The following is a 10,119-nucleotide window of genomic DNA, read 5'->3' as shown; positions in this document are numbered from 1 at the left end:
AAAACAGAGTACACAGATGCAGAAGAGAAAGCAAGAGAAAGAGACATTTTTTATAATGCTGAAGCAGAAGAAGGAAACGAGCAAAGAATCGTGTTTTTCCAGTTAAATTAAAAAGAGCGAAGCTCCTATTTCGATGACTATGATGCAAGACAAAAGATTTGTAACCACGAAATAAAATGTTGCCTCGGACTTAATATAGACGTGGATATGCACTTCGCGATGGGATCGCTCACTCCGTAATGTGCATCATGGGCTCGATTGAACATTGATAAAGTCGATACTTTTCTATCACTTGTATTAAATCTGTACAGGCGGAGAAGAGATCTCGTTAGAGAGCGGCCGATGGGGGAAGAGACCACAAATGAGGGTACCATGACGAGATCTGATGCCGCAGCAATGCGCGCTGTGGAATCTTCGAGCGATCGAATGATTATTGCCAAGTGAAAAGCAAAGTGATTTATTTTCCCGAAGCCATATAGATATATATCTATATACTTTTCTGTGGTCGAACGATCCTCGCGATGGGTGGATGATATCCGATACAGGAAGTGTAAGTATACGTGTTCGTATAATAAACTGTGAAAAGATGGAAGTTGCGAACACACGATAACGACCGAACGAGTTTGCAATTCTCGCGCTAACTTTTTTCTTAAGTATTTCCGCATTTCCGTGACACCGATCATTTTTCTTTCATTCTAAGCGGTCAATAAAAACGTTGCGTGTCAAACTGAGCCGTGACACGAAATTCGATTCTCTCGGATAATTCGAAAAGTTGTTAGAAAAACATTGAATCACCAAATTCTTCGTGCAACGCTATTTTTCAACGAACGAATATGGAAAAGTTCGATGAATCTCTTTAGAAGGAAAAACAAAACTTCGGTGAGTCGGAAAAGCTTCGGTCGGAGTGTTTTCAACGGGTTCAGCTTCTGCTATCAGACTTCATCGGAGTGCAACGCGAAACACTGTTTTCTGATTGGTAGCTAAACGTGAACGGTCCGATTGGAAAACAGCACTTGGCAAAAAAAGCGTTTAAACAAAGTTTTGCACCTTTTCAAAAACACTGCTTCGAATCGTTGAGCTCATTTTTCCTCCGAACGAGACTGGGCTCATTAAAAACTTGACAAAATTTACTAAAAATCACTGTTCTGCTGTACCCGAATCAGTCACACCGCACCCGAGGTCGGTTTGAAGTGCCGCGTTTCGCTTGGACGTGACTGCACGGCGTTGATAAAACGAGAAAAAACAAGAAAAACACAAACGCTGATAAACTGAATCCGAAACCAGAAGCGAATGTAGAACAGCGTGGTGCTGGCGCTCACGCAAGAAAATCGTATAGCAGCAAAGGTGGAAAAAGGAACGCGGTTGGTAAAGAATTGAGAAATCATTGTGGCGACTATACTTTCGTGAAAAAATTGCAAGACCGCTGCGATTTGTGTATTTTATCGGGGATGGATTTTTACCTCCGAAAGATCGTGCTCGCTCGTTACTCAATTCTTTGTCAATGTTCCACCGCTACTTAGCATATTACACACACAAACTCCGAATTTCTTAGCATACGAGTGCAACGTAAGAGTCTTATCTACGTTTGTTAGACTGCGATAAACTCGAAAATTACTCAAGCGGTTTCGGTGCGTTTTTCACAAGAGAGCATCTGGGAAGACACGAAGCTATATATCAATCCGTTATTACAGAACGCAGCAGCTATACCGGAGGTGTAGCTATGTTTGTTTTAACGAGAAAAGCAATCACATGAAATTTCGAGAATTTCCGCAAACGCGGTTAAGGGATGGATGATGGCAAAAATAACTGCGATTTTCGAGCGATAAAAGAGAGAATTTCCAAGCCAAAAAAAATGAAAAAAATCGGCAAGAACGCGATCGTAAAAACTTGTGAGATACGAGAAAATAAAGTTTCGAAAATAAGTTGCAGTTCATCGAGTAAGTGTCGGGGTAATGAGCGTTTGCAACTGTTATTCCATTTGTTAAAAACGTGAGGGTCATTGACAAAGTCACGAAGAAATAATGTTTCGTAGCTTTCCGTTGAATCTGTGACTTCAAAGTTTGTCTCAATTAAGACGACGCTGATTGTAAATCATCGATACGTTGTACGATGAACGAGTCCCGTTCGTTCATAAAACGACATTCGTCTAATTTCTTAAGCGTTGAGATCGCATCGTTCCCCATCAATCCCAGCGATTGCGATTATGGTGAGTGAGTGGGCAATTTAAAAACTCAAGATAGCACGCGTCAACGTCAAACTTGACAGAGTCGTAATAGTAGGAAGCGAATTTTGTAACGTATGACGTGAATTTTCAGTAGAAAAAGTTGAGCTTGGTCAGCCATGCGAGAAGTTTGACCCTGCGGGCGACGAACGGTCTGGAGCATGCAATAAAAAAAAAAAAATAAGATAAAAGAGAGGGGAAAAGGCAGGCTCTTATAGGTATATATATAATAAAAAGAGCACAAGACCTCTTAAGCCATGGCGTGACGTTCCTCCTATCGGCGTGCCACCTCCGGGTGAATTATCGTCGCTTATTAAGCCCTACGTTCTAGGAAAGGACCTCGGGGTTATGTACTTATACTCTTTTCTCTCCCTCTCTCTCTCTCTCTTTCTCTTTCTTTTCTCTTTTTCATTTTATACCCTCTGCTTCTATACATCTGCACTCTGGAGTGCATCTCGACGCTGGAGCATTCGTGGATCGTGCGCTCTTCAGTCCGAGTGCGCCGGCCACGGGACCGATGGTCTCCATCCGTTGCAGTATCTTATTTCCCCCCAGACCCTTCTCGCTCTCGTGTTCCTTGGCTCATCCTCGGACACACAGGCACAAATAAATGTACATCGAATGTGTGAGCACGAGCCACGGACACTTTTGCAATCGCATCCAGGGGACACGCGCATCCTCCGGAGCCCATGCGAACCGGGCTGCTTCACTCGTTCTAGAAGAGCGTCGATGTGTAGCAAGCACTTTGGTCCTCGGACGGGGCCAATTTCGAAAAAAAACTCGAATAATCCTTTCCCATTTCACGCTTGAATATCACCATTTTAAAAAACTCATAATTTGCCACGCAAACGAAGCCTTCGTCCTTCCATGTTCGAGCAACAATTCTCACTTGCTTTCAGGGTCAAATGATCTCGAATAAAATAGTGCGCAATGCTGAGCGTATATTCGTTGTTAAATCGAGCCTCATTACCCGGGATCCCCTGTATCTTTGCTCCACGATATAAAATCGGTGCACCGACCGGATCAGGTGAATAAAAAGTGGCAAACTCTCTCGTTTACCCAACTTTATATATTTATACTGTGTACTCTCAGTAACACGAAACGTGTACCGAAGGCTAAACCTAGGGATTCCTCACCTGCGATGTCGGTCTCTCGACCTTCTCGAATAAGTTCGAGCATGTTTCTGACCGCAAGGAGCTCAACAGACTAGACGCAACAAAATAACCGCGAGATGCCTGTACAAGAGCTTGTCATCGTGTCTTTTATTTTCTCGGGCACTCCGAGAGACTCTTTCTCGTATGGAATATGGTGTACAGAATGTTGGGGCACGATGTTAAGCTCGCGGAGTGTTACAGTCAGTACCCCACTATACATATATTCGTATTTATATACGTGTATGTACAGAGATGAGCGCGTACATGAAGAAGCTAAACGTGGACCCTTGGGCGGGGTGATCCAAGCTCACCAGGCATTGTACAGTTAGAATTTCCAAAGAGAAAAGGCGAAGAGCATAATGAGAGGAACGTGCTGGCCTCTGGCCTTCAATCTGCACTGGTGGGGGCTCGAGGTCTTTTCTCCATGTGTCTCTCACAGAGAATATATACCCTTTGAGAATATCCCTGCAGTGAACACCGCGCACTGATGCAACATCATGTACAGGCAACGAGATATCTCAAAACTTTGTTGCAATCTGACTGCCAATCATAGCGTCGATCTTTTTTATATGCAGCTGTCAGAAATGCACGCGGGCAGCAACACAGTTTTGTTCTTTATTCCTGATTGAGATAACAATTTTCTCTAAACGTTATATTCGTGTGGAATCGTTTTTAGGGTTCAGTTCAAGCGGCAAGTAGGACGGAAAGTTGGGGAGGATGATGGTGCATCGTTTATCTTCATTCAGCGAAAATTGTAATTTTGCATTTCCCAATCTCGATATCTGTCGAGACGGTGCGATCGATAATATTAACGAAAAAAACGAAATAAATATTTCATATTGCGAGTTACGTGATCATTTTTGTAATGGTAAATGAGACGAAGAAAAATTCTTCATGCGAGTCCCAGTTAAGGAGGCGAAAGATTCTTGTTCGAAACTTTGAGAATGAGCATGAGTGAGTAGCTCGAGATTGCGAAAGTTTTGCCAGAGCATAGCGCGCTAAAGTCTTACTATTCTCGTCGTCGTAAATCTAGGCTTAAGATAAGGAGGTACGTAATGACGGGCGGAGAAGGCAAAAGGATGCGCTGAAAACGGTCTCACAAGCACGCGTAATACTACATTACAATCATATGTTTCATTTATATATAAATACATGGCTGCGTGGATGTTTTGTGTCGAGTGTCGAGTGCCACCATATAACCGAGGACGAAAGTTAATCCCACGGCTCAATGACCGACTCCCTTACTGACTGACTTGTGAGCGACTGCTACTATTGTACCATTATGAACGCTATTGTATACTAATTCTTCTCTATTCTCTCCACCATGACAATGTACTCGTAAAAACTACCACGTCAGTTAAAATAGTAGCGGGTTTTACAACGCGTACGACAATTATGAAATTCCTCAACTCCAGACAACGCAACGGCGATTATTGTTTCGACGCGGCAACCAGTTCTTAACCAGCGGAATGGCTACTACAATGAAAACAAGGCTCAATAAAAATTCTGACGCATTGCGAGAAAAATTGGTGTCCCAACAGATCTGCCCTGATTCAGAAGTAAATAAGCTCACTGACGAATGTCGATGGTGTACTGTGATAATATCGCTCTCTGGGGGTCATTTTTCGATGTGCAGATTATTCGTGATGATGAGGAATTTCTGCTGGAATTGCAAATCACGGTAGATCGGGCCCATAATTTGAAATTTTTTTCGAAAGCACGTCTTTTTATTTGCAACAAAAATTTATTTAACGTCGAAGAATATACATTTCTTGGAAGTATGCCTCTCGCTGTGTGCATTTATGAACTTTTCTCAATCGCATAAACAACGTTTGAAAGAATTTGTAGATTAAATCTTTCTGCGGATTTTCAATGAGACGCTCTCACTACGATTTCAGTGCTTGATGCCTTTTCTCAGATCACAACTACGACTGGCTTCCGCGTGAAATACTTTCGAAAATTTCCCACATCTTCTCGAAACACTCGTCGCTGAGTCGAGGAACGAGGTTCTGACGTGACTGTCATTCGTACCTGACACTCGCTCTGCCTCTGTCATTAATGTTTAATTAATGCAGTCCGAACCAAATTTTAGTTATTTCGGTGGCTGCAACAATGCGATACCGAAGCACTGAGCTCCGTCCGATTGTCTGGACACCTCCGAGAATTCAAGCTCGTCAAATGCATTCCAATAGGTTCGAAAGCTGTCGTAGCCTCTTCTTAGTAATGTACTTTAATTACTATGCGTATTGTTATACATTTCCACTCAATTTTTAAGCTCCGAAAATCGGAGTGAGATCCTGGCCCTCAAGGACGTTCACGTCCCCAGCCGGATGTTTGTAGGTTTAGTATTCGGATTAGATTTGTAATATTACGAAATACGTATGAAGGGTAGGTAAGAAAATGGCAAATGGCATAATGGCGACGTTTTCCATTGGGAATTTCACTGCAGTCGATTTAGGAATCGATAATGGAGACCGTTTTTCTCGTCTAATGTTCGAATATTTCGCCTATTTGAGCACGTGACCAAGATACCGTTTACGATACTTAAAGCAACGTGAATATCCGCACAGACAGCATATTCCAAAGGTACAATCCGTGAAATATATGGAGCACATAATCCCCCTTCTCCGTTGCACTGATCGGAGTAACGACTCAGCACTTACCTCGTGTAACGACCGCACCGTCAACGACCTAGGCCCCTTCATGAAAGTCCTCTCTCGCGCTGCTCTATCTCTCTATTTTTATCGCTTTCTCTCTTCCTCTCGTGACAAGATGATGCTGCACAAAACCACGAGTAAGCACCTCACCAATGGCAAGAAGCACAGATCGCCTGTACCACTGTCTTACGCGAGAATCTCGCGGTTGGTGACCTTTGCCCATGAACAACCTTTTTCTCGATCATCCACGAGAGTACCCTGGGATTCCATTTACGTAGTAAATCCATCCAGTTTCCATGAACAAACAAGGAGACGTCAAGAAACAACGAGAGAAAAAACGATGAAAAGTTTTTCTCGATTCTTTTGATGGTTAATCGTGATTAATTGCTCGAGCAACTCTATTAAAATTGAACTCATTTTGTATTCGCCTTCTCAGAAGCAGGAACCGATGCCAGTTGTAATCATACAGTGAGGATCAGCCTTGAAATATTTCCTATACAAAATCCACAAGTTCAAGTACATCATCAATCTTAGCGACTCCACTTTCCAAATGGAAAAACAACCAATGGGCAAATAAATCAAATTAATGATTAGATCTTTACTATCACCAGCAGTAAAATCATTCCAAACGTTTTTCAATACATCGACAAGGACCATTTTATGCATCGTGCTTCCCCATTTATGTTTCGAGATAGATTTGAATCCTTATCAGTGCTCTGTTTGTGAATGTCGTGATGTGTACTCTCTGCGATCAAGCCAACTACGATGCGATGTTTCTACGGTGTAATCTGGTTCAGATCGCATGAGTTTTCTCCTTGACCTCCCTCGGGATCGCTACGAAGTGGAGAGATCGAACGGAGCAAGAGAATGCTTATCTGAGCGATGTAAATCGCTCGTTCTACACAGCCCTAACAATTTTATACATTCACGTGCATACACGTCCGTGTACAAGCATCTCGTCGTTGGGATCGATCGATATCGTGGGAAATGAATATAAAACTGAGACGATCCACTACGTAAATTTATTTCCACGTGCACCGGGTTGATTCAAAATTCGTAGAAAAGTCAAATGGTGGCGCATGTTCTGCGATTATTTCACGGTATTCAACGAGTCTCTGGAAAACGATGTGCACGTTAAATTTTTACGTTTGAGGAGAAAGTTGGAGAAGAACCGTTGACTCAAAAACGAGTGAAAATGATTTTTTCCCATTTTTTTCCCTTCCACACCTCGAGCCCTGACCATTCATTATAATACTAAACGATGCATCCTAGTTTAAAGCTACACATTTCTGCATTTAGTTTCTCGGTCAAAAGGAACGGCGTACTTGGTACTCTGTTCGAGGTAAAGTGCCACATGCAAGTAGGCAAACGATGATGCTTTCCGGTCATTTTCGCTTTCTCAGCATTTCGCATCGTTCTCCTGGTCCCGATCGAGTGGAGAAATATCAGTTGGCCTTCGCATACTTGCAGCAGTTGTCATAGAAATAGAAATGCATTTGTGCATCCATCCTACCGCGGTGAAGTATTGGTAATTTTATTGAACTACTATTCTTTACGCATACTTCAGCACGAGACAGTGTGAATCACTCTTTTGATACCTCAGCTCGTAACGTTATCAATTCATGTCGCCTAGAGATACGATTATTTTGGAAAAAGCCCGCAGCGTGTTGTTTTCCCGTTTGGGTACTGCTTCTACCCTCTGCTGGAGCATTCGCCTTGAAACGAGCCAAGGAATGTTGGCACCATTGTTGCACTCAAAGTCAAGAATGATGACAAAAGTTCTTATCTCTACGCAAAAAATGTTAGCAATTCGAAGTATCCTTTAAAAAGAACTGGCCTCGAAATAATCGATTCGTTTGAGACCTATAATGGCCCGCGAATTCAATATAAAAACCTGACATTTTTTCGCAAGCAACTACGTTGGACTTGACTGCATAAATTTTAGATGCAAACGACATTGAAAATCGGATTGGTGGATCCAATGAGGCCAGACACTGAAAAGCGATCGGGCAGTTTCGAACAAAACTGCATATTTTGTACTCTAGCCAGATACATAAGACTGCGAGCCAACGAGATAGGGTTTGATTACAATCCTATTTTATTGATTTTCCTTACAAAGTTTTCGATTTCAATGGAATCCGATAAACAGAAAAGCGATTAGCGTGGGCTCAATATACTTATGGGACGATTTCTCTAAAACGTCAAATGTGCCATCCGCGTGCGAGCGAAGATCGTGCAACGTTGAGTCTGAAAAGCACGCATAACATTTGTACAAGTGACAGATATGACGGGATATCGTGCGGTATCATTGTAACGCGTGTAACGAGCCTGATCGCAAATGGCCGAGCAATTTGATAGGCTTGTCAACGGGCTTCACGGCTCGTGCCCTCAGAGAATAGAAAGATTACAGTTATCTCCCAGCATCACATATATTCCTGCATACAAATGAATACTCATACATTTCCGCAGAAACATTTATCCTTGCGTATGCACGAAAAGGTGCACTGAACCGTTATTGACTATTAGCCGATACAAATGAACCACTATTGTCATTTTAATAGCAACAAAATACAATGTAAGTGCAGTTTAAAAGTTACTAAATAAATAATCTTCAAAGTATTCTTATGCTCAACACAAAATGGAGTAAAATCGTACTAAAAAAATTACTACTTTGAACCGGAACCAAGTATTCAAGGAGTTACAAAAACGATCTAGTATTACGAGAGTATTAAAAACGATGGAGGAATGTTCATTAAATTGAGTATAAATTCGTCTAATCTGCTTTCACTAAGTTTCACGCATCCGCGCAATGCATACACAGGCGCACACATAAACAGACGTACAACGAAGAAAAATTTGAATTTTGTTATCGACTTACGATTTTGACATGGAGAAATAACGAGAGAGAGAGAGAGATTTATACCGACGATGTTGAGTATCTTGGCGAGGTTTCCAGGCTTTACTCGTGGCGAGGATTTCTCGATGGTAATTCGACGACGATCGAGATGGTCTATGCTTTCGTGAGATCCTCTGCTTCCCTACTCTTCTCATATGTAATACGAAATGTAGATCAGCTATAGGTCGCCATTTTGTGCGTATCGAAAGACCCGCGAAATATCGAAATTTCAAACGCTCGCTTACAACGACTGAAGTCACAGTAACTGACGTGTTCTCAAAGCTAAATAATTCCCAAATATCGATCGAGTTGCAGCGATTTTTTGAAGCTTTCGGCAAAAAAGTGGGTACGTAACGGACCGAGAATTCGATAACTAAACGAAGGATCGCACGATCCCCCCATATTTATCCAATGAGTGAGCAAGTGTGTCGAGAGGATTATTTGAAGAGGTCCACGCGCAGTAGCGACTTGAAGACGAGCAGTGATAAGACGCAGCCAAAGTACATATACACATCCTTCCGCACGAAGCATCAGCCAAAGTGTGTCAACTTTAACACCACATTTATTTACTCGCGGTGAGCTGTACGGTCGAGAAAGCGTAACAAGCGTCATTCTCCTCCTTGAGTAAGCCGAGTTACGCCTTTCTGGAATCAATCACTCGTTATACAGGAACGCAACGTGCTCACTTCGCATGCGAAGGAGTGAATAAGCAACAGAGGACATACCGGTAAGTCTGGTACGTGTATTTAGTTTGTCGAGTATCTATACAAAGAGAATAACCAAGAGGAGGGAGAAAGAGAGAAAACGAAGGAGTCAGAAGTAGAGAGAGAGAGAGAGAGAGAGAGAGAGAGAGAGAGAGAGAGAGAGAGAGAGAGAGAGAGAGAGAGAGCAAGAGCTGCCAACAAGAACGTTCTAATCTCCATTCTATAGAAGTACAAAGGCAAGCGTTAATTACGGTGATTGATTTAAGCCTCGTTCCTGTAAATTTAAGAGCCTCGCCCAATCTCAAAGAGACATCACGTTCGTTTGTATGTGTGGTGGAGACGTGTGTACATTGCGTTGTAAGATTTAAAGGCTATGCATAAGTGTGCCTTGGACTTGAACGTACGATAGCGTCGTACTAAATAAATACCCGATACTCGATATGCGCCAGTACAAACGTACACACGCATGTTCTAACTGCGCTCTTGG

The sequence above is a fragment of the Venturia canescens genome, chromosome 6 (assembly GCF_019457755.1).
Source record: "Venturia canescens isolate UGA chromosome 6, ASM1945775v1, whole genome shotgun sequence".
NCBI lineage: Eukaryota > Metazoa > Arthropoda > Insecta > Hymenoptera > Ichneumonidae > Venturia > Venturia canescens.
The sequence above is the reverse complement of the archived record's forward strand: the minus strand, read 5'-3'. Positions refer to the sequence as shown.